Source organism: Gopherus flavomarginatus, chromosome 2 (assembly GCF_025201925.1).
Source record: "Gopherus flavomarginatus isolate rGopFla2 chromosome 2, rGopFla2.mat.asm, whole genome shotgun sequence".
NCBI lineage: Eukaryota > Metazoa > Chordata > Testudines > Testudinidae > Gopherus > Gopherus flavomarginatus.
Window position 1 is genome coordinate 153,275,306 of NC_066618.1, and position 20,577 is coordinate 153,295,882.

At 47.0% G+C, this 20,577-nt stretch overlaps 1 long non-coding RNA gene across 1 annotated transcript; it reads right to left on the reverse strand.

The window, feature by feature from the left end:
* Positions 1-20: 20 nt before the first annotated feature.
* On the reverse strand, positions 21-19,564 carry LOC127043639 (uncharacterized). Its single transcript, XR_007772293.1, has 3 exons — positions 18,245-19,564; positions 635-754; positions 21-99 (listed from the first exon to the last, which is right to left on the reverse strand). It is a non-coding gene; the product is annotated as an uncharacterized LOC127043639 (long non-coding RNA).
* Between the last annotated feature and the right edge of the window lie 1,013 nt (positions 19,565-20,577).

The following is a 20,577-nucleotide window of genomic DNA, read 5'->3' on the forward strand; positions in this document are numbered from 1 at the left end:
CGGAGCCTTCACCGGGGAAACAAATCCCCTCAGCCAGCATTTCTCCCCCTTGAGGCATTGCCCCTCTCACCTCCTCGGGCCAGTAACACAGAGCAGCACCTGTTTTGGAAAGGTGGACGAGGTGGTTATCTGAATCTCAAGGTGCACTGAATACATTGAGAGATTCAGTCTCTCCATCCTCAGGAGCTTTTTGCCACTCCAGCCTATAGGTGTCTCGTTATCTGGCAGAGAGAGACATTTTAGGGACTTGAGTTACATCCCAGTCTCCAGCTGCTTTAAACGCTGTTAGCAGTGGTTTCTCCACACAAGAGCCCTGCTAAGCTTGCATTGCTCTAGGGCTTGGCAGAGATGGAGGAGGGAAGAATCCAGCTGTGAACCCCTCACAAGACACTGATTAGGAAGGAGGCATCTGCAGGCAGTAATGCTCCAAACACCTGGGAGTTAGGGGCACACTTTTAGGAAGGCAGCTGGTACCCTTCCCTACATGTCTCTCCTTGGTAATGCCAACAGCTCTGGGAGTGGAGCACTTTGGTCTGGCTGTGGCTTGAGCAGTGAGCTGGGAACATCACTGCATGCTTTCCCCTCTCAGCAGCAGTTGGGCAAATAGTCATATGTAGACAACAGCCTGACTCACCTCTGCTCAGCAAGATGGCCAGTTTCCATTCCTAGGGCAGCAGGACTGAGCTATTGGGCAGCCCTGTCATTCTGGATGCTGCTCTTTTCCAAGACCCGCAGAGGGGAGAAGAAAATGTCACTGCCCCAAGGAAAAACAAAACAGTATTTAAATTAATTGCAGAACAGAATCCAGCGTCCATCTGTCTGCCTAGGTGTGTAACCCGCCCAGCATGCAATGTCAGGCACACACCAGAATCCTGTTGTTCATTTAATACAACACATTTGCATAATTAAAATCACACAAAGCCAGGCAATGCAAAAGTCGCCCCAAGAGCAATACTGGCTCAATCGTGGTTGGAGCCTGTCTGTTTTACAAGGGACATCTCACCGCACAAACTGGAATAAATTAGGCTCCAGATTTAACCATAAAACCCCACCATTCTTTCCAAAATGAAGACAAAACAAAAACAAAACACCACCCGTTACGGTAAGTGTGTGATCGGTGCAGAGAAGAGCCATTGTCTCCCAGTGCCTGTTAAACTAGCTAGTGATTAGCAGGTTCTCATTCACTTCTGGACATTAATCTAACATTCGACTGGGCTGAGAATTTTTTGTCAAGGATTTTGAGGAGACTGCATTTTCCACTAAAAAATAAAAAACTTTCTGTGGGAAAATTTCTATGTTGCCAAAAGACTTTGATTCTCCATATTGTGTCGATTTAATATTAAACTGCATCAGCCTAAAGTGCAGTGGTGCTTCCTGGGATTTGTTGTTTGGGTGTCTCGTGCCTCTGTTCTCTCTGGGCTAGGGTCCTTGGCCAGAGAACATCTCCCATGATGCACTGCAGTTTCCCCTGTTACTGCTGTGTGATGCACCATGGGAGATGTTGCCCAGCCATGGAGCCTAGTCCATAGAGAACAACGTAGTCTGAAGCATCCAAACTACAACTCCCATGAGGTACTGCAACCCCATTGACGAGTGCAAATGTAACATCAAACTGTCTCAAAACCAAATATTTTGAAGTTTTCCAGAATTTGTTCCATTAAAAAACAATTGGTATTTTGATTTTTTCATCCTGATTCAGGATGAAAACAAATGTCAAAATATTTATTTTCCTGTAGGGTGGAAATCTTGACTTTGACTCAGCTCCGGTTCCTCACTCATCATACCTGTCACGTGCTTTCTTACCCTCAGGGTTCTGGGTTGGCTTGTCTTACTTATTTACTTTGAGATCATGAATCATGCCTTTCCCCATCCCCTTTGGGAAATCCCCTTTCTTTTTCAGGGATTGCCTCTCCCTAGAAGCTGCAGAGGGAAAAGTAGCTTCTTTTCACCACTTGGGTGCTGCAGAAGTCCCTCTGCAGACAGAGGGGTCCAAGTCTTTTGTTTCCTCGTTCTTAAGAAAATGAGAAGACAGAGTCCAATTTCCTTGGATCTTGTTTGAGACAAGTAGGCTCCCTATGACGCTACTGGCCTCTTAAGCCAAGACTTGCTCTTGACCGTGAAGACCATTAACACATCCCTACCAGACCAAGCCACCAAAAATAGGAGATTCTCCATGGACAAAGAGCACTCCTGGGGCCAGGGATCATCTCTGCTCTGTGCTTGTACAGTGCCTAGCATAATGGGCTCCTGGGTCATGACCGGGGTTCCGAGGTGCTACAGCAATATAAATAATAAAGGGATCATTCTGCATGGATATTGCAGCTCCAAAGGGCTTCACCAAATGCCTGGTGGTGGTGGCGGCAATTCCTCGATTTGTATGTATCCCTACCAAGACGGGTAACAAGGGCTTAATCCACTAAAGGTCCAGTCCATGTTCTGCTTTGTGCTCTGTCTGAAACCAAAGCATAAGTCACTCCAGTTTAGCACATCCACAGAGGGGGTTAACTCTATAACCCACCCCAGCAGAGGAACCTGCATGGCAGGCAGAGAGCATGCAGCAGGCCCAGCCCCCTAACGGAGATATAAGCCAGCTGCTGGGCTAAGCACTGTGCCTTTCTGATCTCTCGGGGTGGGGGTGGGGGGCGGGGATCTATTGGCACTGCTTCACGTTGGGGCTGGTCCATGTCATTGTTCACTTGGGAGCCCCACATCGCCTGAATCTGGCCTTGAAATTGATACACATTTCTGTCCCAAAACGGACGACAATTCATGTAAAGATTCTCCCTTGCTTTCAAAGAACAACTTTAACTGCTGAGAAGGGACAAATTCCATCACAGGGCCAATGCCCTTGAGGTCTGGCGTCACCATAATGCCTTAATTGATGACATCCTGCGAGTGGATTGTCCAGTTGAGATCCAGAAGTGAGGATTACAGTGTTGCTAAAAATGCACTTTGTAAAGAACACGGGCATAATTTTGGAAGAGGGAAAACATAGCTTTATTTTGTTTTTTAAAGCTGTCCCAAGCAGCTGATTTTCAGCAAGGCATGTCTGGGTCATGTGCACCCTTACTCTTCACAACACGAGGAGCAGTCTAGAGACAAATAGCTTCTTGAATTAGATTTCATGGGAAATTAAAGGCATGAAGAGACCTGTCAGAATAATTAAAGTCTGAACCCAAGCCAGACAGCTTCAAACAGATGTTGGACTTCAGCAGGAGAATATTTCTTTGTTTCACTCTGCATTTTCCCATACGGAAAAGGAACATCTGTTACGGTATTTTTGCAGCCCTCCTGAGCTAGGTTAGATTTGGATTATACTCTGCGACAAGAGAAGCAACTGGCAAACTAGACTTCGGGCCAAATCCACTCCAGCCCAGGGCAGCTCACTTTGCTTCACGTCCTACTGGAGAGGAGGGAAGGAAACTTTCATTGTTGGACTGCTCTGTTCAGACATGAATTTGTTAAAGCTGAATATCTACTTAGCTGTGCAGCCTACGGTCTGAAGCCAGCAATAAAGTTGGTTGAAAGTTTTCTGCCACAATGGACTTTTGAGGAAAAATTGGGTTTTGACTAAATATTTTTTGCAACAAGTGGAAGATTTCCCATGAAAAACTTCAATTTTTCATGGGGGAACAAAGGTTGAAATATTTGGAAATGCCACTGTGGTTCCTCATGGGAGTTGTAGCTTGGGTGTCTCCTGTTGCCATTCTCCTCTGAGGGCTGGACTACATCTCCCAGGATTCAGCATGGTCTGGGGACCCTCCCCTCTCCCATGGTGCACTGATGCTCCTCTCTAAGAGAGGAGAGTGTAGTGTGTCACAGGCAATGTAGTCCAGCCAGGGAGCCCAGAATGTAGAAGACAATGGGCTAATGATGCACCTGAACTACGTCTCCCATTGGGGCACTGCAATAGTATTTACAACTAAAAAATATATATATATCAAACATTGGCAAAAAATTCTAAATTTTCCTGGTGGGGGGGAGGGGAAGAGACTTTTTGATCAGCTCTAGCCAATACTGTGATGCTACCCCAGACTCCAAAGCAGAGCTCAGAGTGGTCTATGCAGCCATTTCCCTTGACAGCTCTAATTTCCACCAAGCATGTTAGAAAGAGGCAGTGGCCTAAGCCTTCCCTATTTGAGATGTGGTGTTAGGTAAATGACCAGCCCACGGAACACATCACCTTGGCTTTGGATCAAATAAGAATCATCCCCATGAACCAGCTCCAGATTTTTTTTCTTTGTTTAACCAAGCAGCAGCTTCTGTAACCAAGAGGGGACACGGGATGGGCACAGATACAGGGAGGCAACAAAAGGGATGATTGCTAATTGGACATAAGCCACCTGAGGAACCCTCAGTAGAAATGGGATGCTGCTGCCTAGCTGGTTCTAAGGCTGCAGATGGGGACTACACAGGCAGCACTCGGACAGTAGTGAGGGAGTAACTGCACTAATATTCCTGCCTGGGAGTAATTTAATAAAATAATTTAAATGGTGTAATAGTTGCTGAATTAGTTGGGTTGGGAAATCAGCACTGTGTTGCTGCAGCAACTTGTTTGTCTCTCAGTGAGGAAATTACTCATTCTTGGGTCCAATTCATCCAGGAGCTAGGAGTGCAGGAGACACTGTATGCTGGGTGGAGGGATCCAGCTACAGAACTAACTCTGAGTGTGGATCAGACGAAGCCAGAGTCTGAGCATCTTAGAAGATGCTGCAGAAGCTTCCTGTTCAGGTGAATCTTTCCATCTTCAGACTGACACACCACTGACTTCCCCTACTTCTGCCCCTAAACCTCAACCAGCTACACAAAAATCAAAGTAAAGTTAACTCTAGGAAAATGCCTCCAATTAAAAGCCCTTCGCCCTTTCATGGTTAAAATTCTGCTTGGTGAAGTGCCAAAGACTATGAAATCCACTAGGGACTTCACTATTGCTACTGATTTTATGTGAAAGGTGTCCAGATCCCGTGATGCTGGGTGGCAAGATGGAACCCTAAAATAGATTCTGATCTGCCTACAAACTCTGAAAAGCAGCCTCCTCCTCTGTTATGTGTCAGCAAAGGAGTGATTCCTCCATGTCCTTAAATCAGGCTTTGGGTAGTGGCGCCATTTCTGATTTCTCATGTCACAAACTAAAGAGTCCACCTTACCTTATGGTAACATGGCTACTTGGTGCACTTAAGTGCAGAGCTGGGTAGGAAAAGGGGCAGAGTTGCAAGTAGGATAAGGAATCCTCAGGGAGCAATGAGCTGAAAGGCTCAGGCCAAGACTGAGGCGTGAGCCTGGGGGACATATGTTGAAGCAAGGTCTGGTGTGTCATGGAGTCATGGAGAGACTTGACAGGGAAAATAAGCAGGCGGAATGTGATGTAAAAACAGGAAGGAAGCCAGGACAACGATTTGTGAGGAAGTGGATTTGCAACCGAGCCAGAGTGATGGCGAAGGAAGATTTTTGGCCACAGCGTTTTGAACAGAGTGGAGAGAGAAGCAGGCAAGAGGCTGAAGGAAGAGGCAGCTGCAGGGATCCAGGCAGGAGCTAAAGGCAGCCATTTAAAGATGCTGTAATGGGAGATGTGCAGGATTTAGCAAAAGCCCAGATGTCCCAACAGAAAGATGGGGAGTCACTCAAGTGGAGTGGCAGCAGTGATACAAAAGGGAAGGGAAGGAGGTCAGGTATGGCCAGGGTTAGGCTGAGGAAGCAGAGAGAATAGATGTCTGGAGAATAGTGGGGAAGATTTGGAGCCACCCCTTGGAAGGCGGTAGGTGAAATTCTGAGCGGAGGAAAGTGCTACCAGGCACCTGGGAGGAGGTGGTGAGGAAGTACCATCAGCAGCCACCAAGTGAGCAAAAGGAAGCTGGACTAGCCCAATTTCTGAAAGTCCTTGGCAGGTCAACTTTGCACTGGTAAAGCAGCTTTGCATTGAAACTCCTTATCTTCAAGTTCGCCAGGATTTTCCAGAAATTCCCTACTTGGTATCTGCCCCAACGGGACTGGGGTTTTGGCTGTCAATCCCTGCAGCGCCGAGTGAGTTCTGACACAGACCTTTCCTGCAGTAAGAAATTCAGAACCATAGGGGTGGGAGGGTGTTAGATATGGCTAAAGCAGGAACATCTGAAGTAGGAAATGGGTCTTGGGCAGCATCCTTGCTTGGGGCTATGATATGATGGCATTGCCCCATTGCTTCTGCCTACACAGAAGTCCATCCCTCCCAGTGAGCCGAGAGTGGAAAAGCAGCAAGGCACAGAACGCAACCCTCATGCACCACATGTCCAGTATTCAAGGAGCCGCAAAAGGAGGAGGCAGAGAGCCTGCCTGCAAAAGAAGTGCCAGCATGGCACTGGTGGCTGGGCAGGGCACTGCATCCAGTAGTTAACTGTGAGACAGCTGCTGAGAAATTCCAACAAGGAGTCCATGATATAAGCATCTAGCCACAATCCATCCTGAGCCCCTCCTGGAGCATTGTTAATTTACAGGTGGGCTGGCAGCATATAACAGAGAGAAGGCTGGTGGTGAAACCTGAAGAGTAAATTCCCTGCATTTCAAGCCTTTGGGTTTGGTTAAAGGACAGCATTCTTTTGTTTCTGGCCCTCCTGCGCTCCATGGAAACCAAGCTGAATGCAGTTCTCAGGTGAGATTCAGGGAGCCTCACAGCACAAAAACTCCAGTGGTGCAGTCTGGGAACTGAATTTCCAGTTGCCTCCAGCACAATGACATCACCACCAACAAAGCCCCTTCCCAACATGTTGCAACATTGTCCTTTAACAGAGGCAGAGATTCTAACGTGAAGATGTGTTTCTCAGCACCAGGATCCAGCTCCAGGTACATCCAAATCCACATTTAGGCCACTTAGCAGGAGACTGACTTTCAGAGATAAGCACCCACAACTCCTATTTAACTCATTAGGTGTTCTGAAGGTGCAGCACCTCTGACACAGGGTCCCTTGCTTAGGTGGCTAAATATGGAGTTTGGTCCTTCCCTTTAGTCAGCAAAGTGAAACTGGTGGTTCAAACTGGCCTGTGGAGAGCTTACTGGGGAGCTGCGGAGAGCTGGCTTCTCCCTGCTAAATTGTGTGGCCTAGTGGATCGAGCACTGGACACTGGGACTGACAAGACTTGGGTTCTAATCTCAGCTCTGGCCTGCTGGGTGTCTTGGGCAAGTCATTGTCCCTCCCTGTGCCTCAGTTTCCCCACAGAGCACTTTGAGCTACTGATGAAAAGTGCTATATTAGAGCTACGTATTAACAACTCTTCCTACTACTTAATATTAAAAGATGTTTAAGACTATTAAATACATCCGTGATATTAATTTTCCATGTAAGCAGTCACTACAGTGCCACGGAGACGTATGGGACTGTGGACAGGAGCGGGGAGATGGCTGATGGGAGCAGCCATGCTCTATGCCATTAAGAATGGAAGGGGAATTTGTAGAGCTGCCAACTTTCTAATTGCAAAAAACCAAACATCCCTGCCCTGCGGTCCGGGAAGGAGTTTGGGTGTGGGAGGGGACTTCAGGCTGGGGCAGTGGGTTGGGGTGCAGGAGAGGGTTCAGGGTGAGGGGTCCCAACAGTGCTAACCATGGCTGCCAGGTCCCTGAAGCCCGAGGTGGCCAGGGAGGCTCTGTGCACTGCCCTCATGCCTGCAGGCACCACCCCCACAGCTCCCATTGGTCATGGTTCCTGGCCAATGGGAGCTGCTTAGCTGGCACTCAGGTAGGGGAAGCATGCGTAGCCTCCCTGGCTGCCCTTGTGTCTAGGGGCTGCAGGGACCTGGCGGCCACTTCCAGGAGCTGCGTGGAGCTAGGGCAGGCAGGGAGCCAGCCTAAGCCCTGGGCCCCCACTGCACTGCCAACAAGACTTTTAACAGCCCGGTCGGGGCTGGGTCCCTTTTTGACTGGGCGTTCCGGTCAAAAACTGGATGCCTGGCAACCCTAGGAATTGGGGGCCGGGTGATGGAGAATGGGCAGGGAAGGGTGTGAGACAATCCCAGTATAAAAACGTGCTCTGTGCTATGAAAGCGTTTGAGGACCCCAGCTCTAAGTGGTGGGATTTGCACTGCACATTTACTGTGGGTGCAACTGAGTCTGCAAATATGGAGGCCAAGCTGAGGCCCAGATGAAAATCCAGCCCATCATATTTATCTGTGAAAGCACACAACAAACACCATTAAATACACATGGGGCCTATGCTGCCAAAACAAACAGCTTGCAAGCCATTCACTTCCACCCTTTACAGCCACCTTGGCTTGACTAGCTGAAAAGCATGTAGGCCCAAATCCTCAAGGTATTTAGGCACCCAGCACCCACTAATTCCAAGGGCAGTGAGGGGCCTAAATACCTTTGAGGATGTGGGCCATAGGGCTACGTTGCATTTTGCTGACTAGGTGTTTGCTGTAATTTGCTCCGAAGCTGAGCTCTGGGAGCTGGCCAGCGTCTCATTAAGAACCTGCAGAGAGTTCTTGGAGAGCTTCTTCTAACCCCTGGTGAGCAGGGTAGCATGTGTGAGGCTACTAGTTGTTTTCTCCAGCTTTGGAATTAGGGTTACTTCTGCCACCTCCACTGCAATGGCTAATTGCAGCCATCTTGATTAAACACCCGCCCTCCCCTCCCTCGGCAATGCCGGCTGTTCACTAATTGAAATGCCTAATGAGGTCCCAGCAGGCTCCTGCAGAGACAGAGCTAATGAGAGGCTCCCACATGAACCCAGCTAACGGCACAAAATGAAACGAAGGCTTCCTTGAACCTGTCTTTTGTGCAAGGCGGGATAGCGGGGTGCCAGATGTCCTGCTTCCCAGCTTCACACTCCAGGGCAAGGCTGGTGCTACCCGGATTTCGGCTGGCCTGCCAAAGCAGCTGGCACAGAGGCAGAGGCTACACTGAATACATTTTAATTAGCATCATTAAATGCATCTATTCGCTAATTGTTTCTCCTTTTGATCTGCCGCTCTGACCAGCTTAGCCCTCTGGAGAGGGGACTGGCAAAGGGGGTGAGAGTGGGTTCAGACACTCTGACAAGGTAAAGACTTTATCATCTCCCCTGAGTGATACTCTACCAGCCAACTGTGGCCAATCAAGCTGGCCCTGCCAAAATGCCACTCAGTAAGCCTGTTTTACAGCAGGCTAACCACAGGGGCTGACAGCCCCCAGGGTACTTGCATATTTCCACAGTCCATGGAAAGGAACTGTCCCAGGCAGTGGCATACCATGATGTGTACAAGGCAGGCACTGCATGTCCCAGGACCGGCTGCTGAATGAAATAATAACCTCGCACGCACTGTAGATGCAAGATCACACGCATGGGGGATGCCATTTTCCATGCTAGTGCATAGAAGTGTCCCGACGTGCTACTGGCCCCGGGAAAGAGGAATGCCAAGAATATTCCTGGGGAGAAGGAGATTTGTGAGACAACAACCGTGTGAAGCCCTTGGACCACCAGGGAATTATAACACTTTCCCCCTGCTGCTGTCCTTTGCCTCTGCCTCTAACCTAGCACTTGGGCATCCTGGATTCAAGTCTCTGCTAAGCCACAGGCTTCGTGTGTGACCCTGGGCAAGGCACTTAGACTCAGATCCTCAAAGACACTGAGGTGCCTTCTGCCTCTTTAGGCACCCCAATCCACCACTGACATTAACAAAGCTGCTGCTCAGCTGCCCCCTAGCCCCATATGTGCCTAACTCTCCACTAGACACAAAACCAGCTAGGGGCCGATGCTGCCCCACAGCTAACAAGCTCCGGGGAGCCCTAGCTCAAGCTGAAGCTGCAGGAGCTCTAAAACTGGATTCTCAGACTAGCCAGAGGAACACCTACCTCCCAGTAGGGCCCAATCCTGTAGGCATGGCTCTGAGCAGGCCTAAGCCTCGATACCTGCCAGCCCCCACAACAGGAGGGCTGGATACTGGCCATTTACAGCTGGGGGCAGCACAACACCCACACAAAAAGAAGCTGGGGGCACAGGGAAACACAGGGTGAGCAGGAGACGGAGACAACCAGCCTACCCATGCCACTGACCTGGCTCAGCTACTGTACTCCAAGCCTGGGTTTGTGGCTGAGGACTCTGAGTGGAAGGCATTGCTGATCTCTGGCCCATCAGTCAGCCACTTTGGTGCCTAAGCCCCTTCCCTCTCTCTACCCCTCTTCTTGGCATCTTGCTCATTTCCTTGCTCAGCTGGCTGGCTTCTAAAATCCCTTCCTTGGGCATCTAGCTCTCCCTGTGCACTGTATGGGGCCCTGGGCCCCTAGCTCAGGGCACTGGGCCACCAAGGGGTGAGGCATTGCAGCACTGAAAGGGGCAAGGGCTACATGCCTTTACGGATCTGGGTCTTAGTCTCTGGACCTAATTTTCTCATGACTACAAGGGGATGTCACAGGGCTGGCCCTTTAAAGGAGTTGGCTGCCCAGCCTACCTGGGACAGGCTCCACTGAAGGGAATGAGCCAGCTCCACCTGGGGATGGTTAACTGCCTAAGTAGCTGGAAGGCAATTCATTAAATAAGGAGCACCTGGGTGTAATTAAAGGCTTGAGCAAGCTCTAAGGTAAGGAGAACGGAAGCTCAAAGCCGGGCCGCCGCTTGTTCAGGGAAAGCCCCTGGCAGGCCGGGCCAGCTTGTTTACCTGCCGCATCCACAGGTTCGGCCGAACGTGGCTCCTGCTGGCCATGGTTTGCCGCTCCAGGCCAACGGAGGCTGCGGAAAGGGCGCCCAGCACATCCCTCGGCCCACACCGCTTCCCACAGCCCCCATTGGCCTGGAGCGGTGAACCACAGCCAGTGGGAACCGCGATTGGCCGAACCTGTGGATGCAGCAGGTAAACAAACCAACCCGGCCCGTCAGGGACTTTCCCTGAACAAGCAGCAGATAGGCTTTGAGAAGCACTGCTCTAAAGGATGGGAGCTCCCAGGGAGCCTGAACTAGGTATAAAACTCAGCTTTCTAAGCAGGGAAACCAAAAGAGAGACCCTGAGTACTGCAAACAGGGGAAAGCCTGCAGAGTCCTCCTGGTAATGGAGAAGCTGAGACTGGACAGCAGAAAGAGCTGCTGGAACTCAGAGTCTTTTGGTTTGGGACTTTTGAAAGTTTTATCTGGGCTCTGAGATGAGTCTTTAAACCATGGCACAATTATCTAGTTCTTTTAACCCAGCTATACTTTTGGCCTTCACAACATCCCATGGCAATAGATTCCACAGGTTGGTTGTGCGTTGTGTGGAAAAAGTACTTCCTCTTGTTTGTATTAAACCTACTGCCTATTCATTTCATTGGGTGACTCTAGTTTTTGTATTCTGGGAAGGGGTCAATAACTTTTATTCACTTTTTCCACACAATTCCTGATTTTATAGACCACTAGCGAAGCTTGACCCTTCGTCATCTGTCTTCTAAGATGAATAGCCCAAATCTTGTTAGTCTCTCCTCATATGGAAGCAATTCCATACATCTTAATCATCTTTGTTGCCCTTCTCTGAACATTTTCCTGTTCCACTATATCCTTTTTGAGAAGGGGTGACCAGAATTGCTACAAGGGGGTGGTTGGGAGATGAGTGCCCCTTCTAGAGGGAATAACTGCATTGCCCTGCCTCCCAGGGATGTGTTAGGAGAAGTCATTTCAGACTGTGAGGTGCTCAGATACTACAGGGGACAGATGAGTGCCAGGGATAGTTTGTAAAACACTAAACCCCAGAACTTTTTTTACCTCCTCTTAGCAACTACATTTAACAAAAATATATAAAACAAAGCTTTATTGGCTGCCATTTCTGGGGCAGGACAGGATGGAAAAAAAATATTCTCTCTGCAATCATTTGTTGTTCCCTGTAATTATTTTAACCCTTGGTTCAGCAGCTCCTTCCTCTAGGCTGGGAGAGGGGCCTTCAGATGCAGGCGGGCTTGAAGCCTTGGGCTGAAATGTCTTGTGCTTTTTCTCAGCAAACATTTTTTAGTAAACTAGGTACGCCCTCTTTTGGAGGTTTGGGATTAGCTAGCACGGATGATTATATTGACAGTGTTAAGAGTACGTCTTCACTGCAGGGTTAACACAAGTGATCAGCACCTGGATTAGCCTAGCCTGGGTGTAAGCAGCCACACTGCAGTGCCCTACCCAGGTTACTGGGTCCAGACTGGTGCTGCACTCCCCATGTGCCCCACTAGGACTTGTGGGGGCACATCCCATGGTTCTTTGTGCTGCGGTGAACAGTTGCTCTCTGGTTCTTTCCCAGTGCATTGTGGGTGAATGTGTATGTCCTTCTGGGCATAAGGGGAACTGTGGAAAGATGATGGAGGACTATCAGGACTCAAGTGGTTTTGCCTGCGTCCTCATTGCACAACATGTAAGAACCCAGGTTAACTCTGTAGTGAAGAGTTCTCGCAAATTGAAGACTATTCAGAGAAGAGCCACAAGAATGAGACAAGGTCTGGAAAACCTGCCTTACAATGAGAAACTAAAAAGCTTGATCTATTTAGTTTATGAAAGATGGTTAAGCGGTGACTTGATCAGAGTTTGTTATAAGTTCTGACACGGGAGAAGATTTCTGATAGCTCTTTAATCCAGCAGACAGTCAGAACAAGATCAAATGACTTGAAGGTAAAGCTAGACAAATTCAGACTAAAATTAAGCCACAGTTTGTTAAGTGAAGGGTAATAAACCACTGGAACAACGTGATCACTGGGTGACATTCTCTAGCATGGGTGATGTAGGAGGTTGGACCACATGACCTAGCCATCCTTCGTGTTCTTAGAATCTAGGAATTTACCCCAGCAAGACAAAATCTTGATACCATACAGGGTTGTAACAAGGAGCATGTGATGGAGTACATGCCATCCTGGCACTGAAAGAGGTACCTGGAGAAGGAGAGGCCAATTAACTCACCTAGTTGTACCTGAAAGGTGGGCCCAATTAAGTATAAGAGCCAGTAGGGGAGGAGCTGGGTGGTTGCTGTAAAGTGAGCAGAATGGGGTTGGTGAGACTGGCAAGGTTGAAAAGAAGGCCCTGGGGGAGAGGCTCCTGCACAGAAGAGTCAAGCAAGAGGCCAGGTGAGACTCTTGATTCATCCCCAGTGGCTGCTCAGCTAGTGATGAGCCCTGCTAGAAGGGCTGGATCTGGACTTCCAAGGAGAGAACCGTGGGAGGCATTCAGTGGGAAACAGCATAGGGGAAATTTACAAAAGATTAAAAGTCAAGGCTGTGGGTAGCAATTGGTCTAAGTTTGCAATTCTGGTTTAGGATTTGTTGGGTGATTCCAGGGGAAAGTGCTGAGAGTCCTCACCCTGAAAGAAAGGTGAACCTAGAAGGGCTGTGTGAGAAGCCTGCTGATAGGCTGTGGTAGAAAGAAGTTGAGGGAAGCAGCAGAAAGGAGTCTGATGAAGCAGATCTTGGCTGCTGGTTATAGGGTCCTTGGACTGGAACATAGGGTAGAGGGCAGGTTTGGATTCCCAAGGGGGATTTCACACCACCTTCCGACGTAATGGGATATGGGCTTTTAAAAGCCCTGGGAGATGAGGGTATAGGGATCATGGAGCCCCCAAGTTGAGGACCAAAAATGTGATTGTAAGGATGTTGGACTTCTGTTAGGTCAGACTTTGTTACCTTTTAAAGGTGTGGAACTGAAATGTCACTTGGCCAGAGGGCCGAGTCGTGAGAAGAGGCTGAAGTGTGGGGCGGGAGTGTCTGTTGGTAGGGGGCCCTACAGAGGAAAGAGCTCTCATGCTCTACTCAGCTATGAGGGGGCATACATGTAGCAAATTTCCCTCTTTTCTACAGTGACGGACAGACAGTTAAGCTTCGAGCGAGAATTTTGATATATCTATTCCTTGTGGGCTTTTGAATGCAGGCAGAGCGGAGAGGTATCCTAAATTTGACCGTGAACTTCTCAATCAGCTTTCAGCAAAAAAATCAGTTCAACAATTTTACAAAAAGATTGATTTCTCCCATGAGCTGGACAGGATCAGCATGGAGGCCTCCATTTTGTCCAAGTGTTAGCAGGAGTGTTGAAAGCCAGAAAAGAGAAATAATTTTTCTGCTCTATTTAGCAAGGATAAGGCTTCAACTGGAGTACTGTGTTCAGTTCTGGACACTACACTTTGGGAAAGATGTGGATAAACTGGAGAAAGTCCAGAGGAGAGAAGTAATAATTAAAGGTCCAGAAAACATGACCTATGAAGAAAGAATTGCAAATATTGGGTTTGTTAAGCTCGAGAAGAGAAGACTGAGGGGACATAACTGTCTTCAAAGTAAATGTTTCCTATAAAGAGAAGGGTGATAAACTGTTCTTCTGTCCTCCATGAATAAGAGGAAGCAATGGGCTCAAATTGCAGCAAGGACGATTTAGGTAAGACATTAGGAAAAAGTTCTTAACTGTAAAGGCTGTTAAGCACTGGAACAAATTATCTAGGCAGGTTGTGGAAACTTGGTCAGGGATGGTCTAGGTCAGTGTTTCTCAGCCAGGGGCACATATACCCCAGAGGTACGCAGAGGTCTTCTGGGGGTACATCAACTCATCTAGATTTGCCTTGTTTAACTACATAAAAGGCACTAGCAAAGTCAATACAAACTAAAATTTCATACAGAGAATGACTTGTTTATACTGCTGTGTATACTATACACTGAATTGTAACTACAGTATTTATATTCCAATTGATTTTATAATTACAGTATATGGTAAAAACAAGTAAGCATTTTATCAGTAATAGTGTGCTGTGAACACGTTTTTGTATTTGTCTTTTTTTTTTTTTGTAAGCGAGTATTTTTTAGGGGGGCTGAAACTTGAGGTATGCAAGACAAATCAGAATCCTGAAAGCAGTCTGGAAAGGTTGAGCCACTGCTCCAGGCAATACTTAGTTCTACTTTGTGCAGGGGACAGGACAAGACGACCTATCAAGGTCCCTTCCAGTCCCACACTTTTTTATGATTTCTATGAAAGTGGATGTTATCCGTTCTGGTCACCAGTTCTGTTTATTAAATGTTAGACAAAAAAAATGTCCAAGGCAAACAAGTGTACTGGAGGGTCCCAAAGACTTGGCCTGGTGTCATCTTGCACACTCTATTCTGGACATGATTGTGTTCAGTTACAGGCTAAGGGATCTTTGTCAATTCGTGGAAAAGATGCATCTCTTGCCCTCGAGCAGTTTCAGCATCAGAGAATTTTGCTCTGGTATGTCACCAGAAAGGATGGATTTGACAAATTATTTTGACCTAAATTACTGCTTTATCATTGTACCAGAAAACCAAACAAATTAAAACTCAGCACTGAATTAACTTATGAATAACTCATTGTTTCCACAGTGTGACTTCACCTGGGCATCTGGGGTGTGGAGAGAGGAGAAAGGGGGTAGACAGGAGCATATTCAGCAATGTTTATTTGAAAGATTTCTAGCAACTCAGGCTTCCTGTGTGAATTCATTAGGATCAGCTGCAAAGTGGAAAGCTAATTTTCTGCCTTTTGATTATGGAGAAAGAACTGCTGACTCTCAAAGAGGAGCCAGGTCACTAGGAAGGTGTATTGGTCTGATTCACAGATGTGTACATAACAGAAATGGTCCCTGAAAAATTTTCAACACATAAATGCTACTTCTGCTCCTTATACTAAGAGTCTGAGCAAAATTAGGGAGGAGGGTGTGACCCTGGCAAACCAGGTGCCAGCTCATGCTAAGGCCCCTAGCCCCTAACTCATAAATGCATAGCTGGAAACCAGTCTAGTTCACCTGTGTGTTAGCATGGTTAAAACAGATCATAGGTTTATAAGAATGTGTTTAGCCTTCACGAAATGTTTGTAGGATTCTCCATGTAGTAATCTCACTTATAACATCTGCACCTCATGTTGTAAGGTTACACTGACTAGGTGCTTTGATGACCTACACAATTACAGAGGTTTACAACAGGAAAAGAAGCACTCATTAAGGTAAAGGCTGGCTTCCTACAGATGATGTTGAGTCCTGCATACAGGAAGGCCCATTGACACCTAGAGTCATAGACTTTAAGGTCAGAAGGGACCAATATGATTGTCTAGTCTGACCTCCTGCACAACACGGGCTGCAGAATCTCACCCACCCACTCCTGCAACAAACCCCTAACCTATGTCTGAGCCACTGAAGTCCTCAAATCATGGTTTAAAGACTTCAAGGTGCAGAGAATCCTCCAGCAAGTGACCCATGCTCCATGTTGCAGAGGAAGGCAAAAAAAACCCAGAGTCTCTGCCAATCTGCCCTGGAGGAAAATTCCTTCCCGACCCCAAATATGGCGATCAGCTAAATCCTGAGCATGTTGGCAAGACTCATCAGCCAGACACGGAGGAAAGAATTCTCTGTAGTAACTCAGATCCACCCCATCGGGCATATTTACTGCTAGTAATCAAAGATCAATTAATTGCCAAAATTAGGCTATCCCATCATACCATCGCATGAAATACGATGTTGATTGCCCCTTCCACACCCATGAAGAGGAGTTGTCCCATCAGCTTGGACTCTGGGGGAAGGGAATAAAAATCCTTGACAAGAAGAACTGTATCTCAATGCTGCTTAGACTTGGAGAGGGCAAGATTTCTAAGCAAAAGCAAGGGAATCTCTGTGGGTTAGCCCTAAAGGACACAGAGCTTGCATATTACAAAAGCTTCTACCACCTTCTGAAACCAAAGACTAACTCATTTGTTTCAGAGTTGTAGCAGTGTTAGTCTGTATCAGCAAAAACAACAAGGAATACTCGTGGCCCCTTAGAGACTAATGTGATATATGCCACCATGTGCCAGCAATGCCCCTCTGCCATGTACATTGGTCAAACTAGACAGACTCTACGCAAAAGAATGGATACAAATCAGACGTCAAGAATTAATAACATTCAAAAACCAGTTGGAGAACACTTCAATCTCCCTGGACAGTCAATAACAGACTTAAAAGTGGCAGTTCTTCAACAAAAAAAATGTCAAAAACAGACTCCAATGAGAAACTGAAGAACTGGAATTAATTTGCAAAATGGATACCATCAAATTAGGCCTGCATAAAGACTGAGAGTGGATGGGTCACTACAAGAACTAAAAACTAATTTCCCCATGCTAATTTTCCCCCTATTGTTACTCACAACTTCTTGTCAATGGTTTTAAATGGGCCACCCTGATTACCACTACAAATGTGATTTCCTTCCCCCCCCCATTGATAATAGCCCACTTTAATTGAATTGTCTCGTTAGAATTGGTAAGGCAACTCCCATCTTTTCATGTACTATGTGTATATATATATTCCTATTGTATTTTCCACTCCACGCATCTGAAGTGTACTCCTCGTTGTTTTAACTTATCTGTGTATGTTTACCTGCTTTAACCTTGTAAATAACTTATTTTTCTCAGTTAATTTTAAGTTTATTATGGGACTGGCTATAAGCATTGTCTTTGGTGTAAGATCTAAGGTGTAGTTGACCTGGGGTAAGTCACTGGTCCTGGATATTATTATGATTTTTTTTGGCATAAGGGACTATCACAAAGGCAAGCTTACTTGGGTGACAAGATAGAATTTGGAGTACCCAAGGGGAACTGTCTGTGACTCCGTGTTAAGGCTGTTGTTGTGCCTTCACACTTAGATTTCACCGAAGAACCGAAGTCACAACCAATTGAGTGGTATACCCTGCTTCTTACCAGCCTGCCCCAAGGCTGGTACTCATACTCCTGAGCCACTCCAGACAGCTTGATGGAGGTGCCTCCCAACCTATCCAAGTGGCATCAGCAACACTCAGTTTCCAAGGCCATGCTTTTGGCAGCACCAGTGCCACAGTACTAGGGGGCCCTTTAACTGAATACAGTAACATCCAGCCAAAGCAATGGCCAGGCAGACCCACCTTGCTAGCCATTCAACCAGCCCTATGGTCTCCCCTGAAGACTTTTGCAAAAAGAATTAAACAACGCATCTTAGGCCACAACATGCTCCAAACTGAAGAAGGACTCATGAGATTGCTAGGCATTAGAGGAGGAAATGGTCACAAAATGTTAATGTTTGAGCCAAAAGACCTTGGCTTTTTGAGGCACATTCCAGCAATAAATCCACTGTTTCAACATTGCCTCCTGCCCTTCGACCCTTTCCCAATTCCTTCCTTCCTTCCTCTTCCCTCACTAAAAGTTCATTTAGTAGGACAGATCAACAGGGTGTTGGAAACTCTATCCTGGCCCAACTGGACCACCAATGTGCAGGCTAATCTGACTTTTTGTGGGTAGGCTTTAGAAAGGATACAGATCTATGGCTTTGAACACAAAAGTAGTTGCCACATTAACTTTGAGGGTGTGGAGTGTACTCACCACTGGTGCGCCACCTCATGGATCGTTGTGGCATAGCAGCTTTCCCTGCTTATGCTTGCTGTGGTCCCACATTGGTTTCTCTTCCCCTAATTCAGCCCTCCAGCCAGGTCATGATTTAAGTCCACCTCTTCTGGGTAACAATATCCAAACTCAAAGGAACATAAACTCTTCTATCCTTCAATTCTCTGCACAATCTCCTCCCTGGCTCCGCAGCATTCCTCCTCCTCCACAGAGCACTGCCTCCCAGGGGTTTCTCTCAGGAGGCCCAGCTACTCCTGAGTCTCAAGGCTTCTTCCCTAAAGCAGGCCTGGGAGAAGAGAGACTTTGTGAGTCTCCTCTGGTACAAGCTCCTTCCTGCATGTACTTCTGTGATTCCTTTAGTCGGAGCCATCTTCCAAGGCCCAGCTTTCTAACCATATTCCTCTTTCAGGGCTTTAACTCTCTTTTCAAAGCTCTCTCCTGGGTCCTGCCCTTCTTTCAGGACCTGCTGCTCAGGGATGTTCCTTTCCTTTACAGCCCAGCTTTCTCTACCCTTTCAACAGCTTCCCAATAGGAAAGGGTCCCACGATCTATTTTTTCCACTGGACCACCTCTTCTGGCCCCTACCCTCCCCAGCTGAGTCTCATCCCAAATTGGCTCTGGCCCCTCCTCCAGGTGCAACAGGATGAACTTACTGAGCTTTCCAGCTCCCCTTAACCCCCTAACTACTGGTGGGGGTTTATATCCTAATCAAAGGGTGAAATTCTAACCCCATTTAAGTTAATGGCAAGACTCCCAGTAAGTTCAACAAGGCCAGGATTTGGTTTGAGAAAGTTTAACACAAAGCAAAGATGATTCTGTTAGATGGCTTTTAGTGTGTGGCCCCTGCTAACCAAAGATGGGGGTTGGGGGGGATCAATATGCAAAAAGATTGAACTAGACCTCAAACTAAACTGGTAACATTTTTTTAAAAAGCCTCTAAGTGACTTGGGTACATCTATATGTGGGAGGAGGGGCAACCAACCCTGCGCAGCATCCCAGGGCCAATGAAGCAGACTCATGCTGCGGCGCTAAAAATAGCTGTGTAGATGTTTAGGTTCTGAAGCCAAGGAGGAGGCCCCTAGAGGCCTAAATCCCACTGACTGTTTGACTCCAGCACCTCCCTGAACTCAGAACTGTGCAGCGGAGACTCACCATTCTCTGCAGGCACTAGGGATCTTTGGACATCTAGAGAACTTTCTACCATTTTGAGTGGCTGTTTGTGCCAACTTTCTTGCACCCCCTTCCCCACAGACTCTTTACCTAAGCTTCACCTGCCCCTCTGACCTCTTCTCCTCAGCTCTGTCCCTCTCAACCTCCTTCCCCTCCCAAGTAATCCCCCACTCAAAACAGCAGTCTCACTAACATGCTATTTGCGGCCATCACATAGTTCACTCTGCTGTGTCTGCCTTGTCTATTTAGACTGTGAGCTTTGTGGGGCAGGGACTATCATTCTGTTTGTACAGCACCTAGTACAACAGGTCCCCACTCTTGGTTGGCCCTTAGGCATTACTGTAATAAACATGTTAAATAAAAAAGTTTGCCTTGGGCCACAAGATGGAGCTGTTTTATGTTTACGTATAGTGCTCAAGACTAAATGTGCCAATGCCAATAGCAACCATTAGATGGAGCATTTGACCACTCAATAAATGGAGAATGGTTTTATAACCTGGGATTTAACATTAACAAAAGTGATTTCTCCTTATAACACTATTTCCATATTCTCCCTTTTTGGAGGGCTTCTAAATTTGCCTCCTCCTGCCCAATTCACCATGAAGTTATAGCTCAGGTTGATCTTAGCACTAAGATCATTAAAATGCATTGGGATGAGAAGAGAATGGGTTACCTGCTGCTGAATAGACCAGTGGGAAAAGCGTCCCTGCTAACAATATCCCATAGGTGCATGCCTTAAAACTTACCTACACACAAACATTGTGCCCATTTATTTGAACCAGTACAGTTAAAGCATACCACCTGCCTAATGCAGAAAGTTATGCTGGTATAGTTTTTTCTATGGGGGAAGGCAAATTAGCTGTATTGCCATAAAGCACTTTTATACCAATATATGTGTCCATACTAGGGATTGTAGCAGGATAACTATATCGGTGAAAAATCACCCCCAATAGTTATACCAGTACAAAAATTGTCTGTTGACCAGGTTTTGTGAAACACTAATGAAAACAAAGGGAAACTCTCCTGCTATGTGTAGTTATGTCTCTATATTAATGAGTAGGAAACAGTACACATCAATATTTATCTATTGGTATACATGACTAGATGGTTGAAAGAGATCAGAGACAAAAGGGAAAGAACAG